Source organism: Ursus americanus, chromosome 9, assembly GCF_024610735.1.
Source record: "Ursus americanus isolate L20-20 chromosome 9, mUrsAme1.1.p, whole genome shotgun sequence".
Lineage (NCBI taxonomy): Eukaryota > Metazoa > Chordata > Mammalia > Carnivora > Ursidae > Ursus > Ursus americanus.
Window position 1 is genome coordinate 32036271 of NC_142135.1, and position 4844 is coordinate 32041114.

Here is a 4844-nt window from a genome sequence, read left to right on the forward strand (position 1 = left end):
GATCAAAGAGGATTAAGATTTGTGGCAGCTGTACCAATGGGATTGTTGCCTCAGTTAAAGCAAGAAATGCTGAGGGTCTGAAAGAATAAATTAGCATTGGTATATTGATTATAGGATTATTTACAACATATAAAGGAGAGAAATCTGTGACTTGGGAAGGAAGGCAGGAAGGCAGGAAGGCAGGAAGGCAGGAAGGAAGGAAGGAAGAAAGGCAGGAAGGAAGGAAGGAAGGAAGGAAGGAAGGAAGGAAGGGAGGGAAGAGGGAGGTGAGGAGAGAAAGAAAGGGAGAGAGAGAGGAAAGAAAGGAGAGAGAGACTATAAGTAACTAGAAACTAAGGGTTTGATTTTCAGGAAAATGTCAGAGCAAATTACATAAGGAGAGGAGCTTCAGTTTTGTAGTTCTTAAAGCTATAGCATAAGAAAGTCTGGAAACAGACATTTGGGAATGGCCTTATGACACCAACACTCACACAACTGAAAGAATTAAAGCTGATAATTAGGGCTGGCAATCAGGGTTTTTCAATTCTTGTGGATTTAATAACCCTTAATTTGCAAATGCTTGTGCCAGAAAGACTGCATCGTCAAAAAAAATAAAAAACATGAAAACATAACTAATAAACAAATATTTTTTGTTTATTTGATTAAACATCATTAATTTCATATCATTTGATTAAATATTGGGAAGAATAAAAACCTGAAGAAAACACTCCAATGATTCAGCATACGCTAATAAAACAATAAGGAAAATGTGGACCAGAATGCTTTGCAGCATGCTTTGGGGTGGTTGGGAAGAACTGGGGTTGTGCCAAATCTCACTCCTTCCCCAAATTCTCTAAAGAAGATATGTTGTTTTAGACTCTCTACCTAGGTTCCTGAATCTATTTCTTCCCATCTCCTCTGGTAACTTGCTATAAAAGTTATTTCTTCTCCTGGGATTTCAACATCTTACCCTCTCGTTCCATTAAGAGGCCTAGACAAGCTCAAGTTCCTCTTTTTAAAAATACACACTCTCTGGCTTTTAATTCCCCACTAGCAACTCTTGTCCCTCTCAGCAAGCTACTCCAATGAATAGTCTTTCTTCCCTTATTGACTCTTCAGTGAACTATAGTCAAGATTCTGCTCTTTCTACTCCCCTGACACACTGCTCTGGCAAAGGTCATTGTTGACATCCTAACCCACTGCTCTCTTTTTATTCAACATCTTGAACTCTCTGAATCACCTGACCATATTTGACATTGTCCTGCTTGGAACAACTCTTCCTTGGTTAACGGAAAAGAGCTCTCTTGAGTCCCATGCCACTAATCTTTTCACTTCATCTTGGTGGGTTTTTTTCCAGATCCCCTTCCTTCCCAGTCCTCTAATGTTCGTAATTACCAAGAATGACCTCTCTACTGCTTTCCGATATTAACATTCCTCTTTGTGATCTTATCAGTTCCATAGCTTCAACAGCTAGAGGCCTAGTAACATATGTTAGTAACACCCAAATCTATGTCTCTACATCAGACCTGTCTCCTGTGGTTCAGAGTATTTATTGCATTGCTTAAGTTACTCACAGACAGCTCAAAGCCCTCTCCAGTCTGTATGTGCTCCTCTTCTGAACTTTCCCCATCTCAGTGAATGGCCCGCCATGAATCCAGTCATTCAAATCAGGAACCTGGGGATCATCTTAGACTCCTCCCTGTTCTTTATTCTAATCCAGATCCTGGTGATTCTACTTTGCAAAATTATTTCTCCAAACTGTTTCCTTCTTTCCATCCTTGTGGCTACTGCCTTATTCAATTCCATAGAAATAGTATTCTCAGGCTCTCTCTGCCTCCCATCTAACACCCGTTTTATCCATTCACCGTGTTACTGTCAGATTTTTTTCCTCAAACCAAAGTTTCTGCTCCACACCCCACTTCTGTATTTTTGTGTCTGCTCACCCACTTTTTTTTTCCTGGAGCATCTTAGTTCCTATTTACTGATAGAGCATTTGCTCACTTTCCAGGAACGTTTTAAGGATAACCTTCTCCATGATGATAAGCTCTGGCACTCTCTCTGGATACATCTTCTCAGCATCCTCAATGGACCTCTCTTCCTCCACTTGACCTTGAACTCTTAGAATTCCAGCGCTGATCTTCCTCATGCTCTGAAGAGTTGGGATATGATGTTTCATCAGGGGCTTAATGAAGTTCTTACATACTGTTTCTTAAACTTCTAAATATCCAGAATGGATCAATTCCAACACCTTTCTTACTAACATGCTGATGCAGTAGTAGCTGTGCTTTGTTTCCTATAAATACACACACAAAAAAATCACACATAAAATCTATTTTATTAGCATATTTGATAAAACAAAGAGAAACATTTACAGGATGAATAATCTTACTAAAAATAAATGTCCTATCATAAGAACCACATAAGGAAACAAAACAACATTTAGAATTTTGTCGTACTTACACAAAAGACATGTACACGCATTTTGAAGGAACTTAGAAGAGATCAGCAAGAAGAACTTTGTTCACTTTTGTCATGTTTGTATTTAGGATTTCAAATAATTGATTCCACATAGAAACTGCAGGATCGGAGATTTTAAAATACATTCCATGTTATATATATTGTCACTCAAGAATACTAGATATACATGTAGCAACACAGAATCCTTCAACTGCATTAATATTTTACCAGACTGACGAATTCCTTTTTTAAAAAAAATCGCTTATAATATTTAGAGAGTTTTAATATTGAAATCTGAACTCCCATAAGAGTAGAAATTTGTTATTTTTCCTTTGTCTTATTTTGTTGTGATTGTTCCGTATGACAGGTGCATGAATGGGTGCAAATTTCCATGGCTGCTGGAAATTGTAGCACGTTACCCAGATAATGAGGACTGAGATCAAGTCCTGCCTGAATGATAAATTTTTTTTTTTATTGCTGAAGCTGATTGTTGTTCGTAAATAGCTATACTGAATTGTTGTACCTATCTCTAAAAAGAAAAAGCTAAGAAGAATTTGGAGTTCGGAAACAGACTCTCTTAGGTTCTTAAATTTGGGGTTACAAACTTCATAACATTACCTTGATGAAGTCATGATTGTTTGCATTTCAAATGTTGAAATTCACTGACCAAAGTGATTTGCCTGTTAAACACAGAGAAAGGAGAACAAGAAAGATGTGGACTTAAAGGGTTATACTTATTTCAGACTAAAAAATATCTCTGCAATTGCTAGTGGCATTTGTTTCCAAAGAGCAATCCAATTTCTGATTTCTGCACGCTTGGCTGGACTCTCTTTTATCACTTTTTCTCAATGGTCCGCAGTTACCCTTCATGGTGTGAGACGGTTCTTCCGTGCTCTTAATGTTTCCTCTGCACCCCTTACTTGCCTTCACTTTGCTGAAGTTTTCTATACGGTAAATGCTTAGCATTCTTATCACATAGCTCTCACAACTTCCAAGAGCCCTCCAGAACCCTACTTTTTTAAAAGGAATTTTTATATTGCTCCTATTAAAGCCATGAAATCTGGACAGAATTTGGTAAATTTTGTAAATTTGCCACCTTTGGAAACAGGAGCATTTTTGATATCTCTGACTCTCACTTTCCTCATCTGTAAAATGGGAATAATATCAACATCTCCTTTACGTCCAATGTCCACCAGTACTAGTTGTTTGAATGGGCATATTACTTAACCTCTCTGTGCCTCTACTTCCTCTTTTACAAAATAAAGGTAGTCATACTACCCACCTCTTAAGGCCAGTTTAAAATTAAATGAGGTAATACATGCCAAATGTATAAAACAGGTACATGGTAACTGTTCAAAAAATATCAACTCTTGTGATTCCTGAAAAGATGAAATGAATAGTATATGCAATATGACAGGGTAGAAAGAGAAAAGGGCTCCATAGTTCAACAAACTTAAGTTCAAATCATGCCCTTCCATTTATTGGCTGTGATATCTTACCTAAGGTACCCGCCCTAAGCACTGGTTACCTCTACTGTAAAATCCAAAATTACGAGTATTAACAAGAGCATGCATGAAGAGTAGAGTGAGTATTCAAGATGCAGTGCTTATTATGAGATTAAATAAAAGTAATTTGCAAAATATATCATTACTCAAATAGCATTTATAAGATATTAGTAATATCAGAGATATGTGAAATCCCTGTCTCAATCTTTACCAGAAAGAGTGAGAAGAAAGCATATTCTAAAGAAACAGGGGAGCGCCTGGGTGGCTCAGTTGGTTAAGTGTCTGACTCTTGATTTCGGCTCAGGTCATGATCTCAAGGTTGTGAAATCGAGTCCCAGGTCAGGCAGTGTGTTGGTTGTGGGACCCGCTTAAGATTCTCTTTCTCCCTCCTCCTCCATCTCTAAATAAATAAATAAATAAATAAATAAATAAATAAATAAATAAAATTTAATAATAAAGAAACAGAAAAAACAACAATAACAACAGTGAAATGGAACAAATCTGTGACCATAACAAAATAATGAATGTGTCAGCAAAATTCACAAAATGAAGAGAAAGGTCATTGAACTCACAGCTACTGTTGTCTGCTTGGTAGGTTTGCCAAAAGCGACTGGTAAGTTATACACAGATTTCTTTCTAAGAAAATCAGACTTAGTCAATGGGTAGCCTTCACCATATTCATAACAAATCTATTCACTATCCAGAGCTAAAAAGGGAAATATATATGTAGCATAACATAATTCCAAAAAGTCAGGATGCTAACTTTTGATTGGCCTAGTCTGACATGCTAGGCTAGAATGGAGATTATATAGTGAGATATCCAGTCCTCTTTGCCATAGTAAAGTTGGTGGAACAGGACCTCACTTTAGAAATGACCCATCAATCAGCACATGATAGAATTCA

General features: G+C 37.2%; 1 long non-coding RNA gene across 1 annotated transcript; it reads right to left on the reverse strand.

The window, feature by feature from the left end:
- Positions 1-656: 656 nt before the first annotated feature.
- On the reverse strand, positions 657-4381 carry LOC148109439 (uncharacterized). The gene is made up of 3 exons (XR_015725777.1): positions 4153-4381; positions 3055-3116; positions 657-2272 (listed from the first exon to the last, which is right to left on the reverse strand). It is a non-coding gene; the product is annotated as an uncharacterized LOC148109439 (long non-coding RNA).
- Positions 4382-4844: the final 463 nt, after the last annotated feature.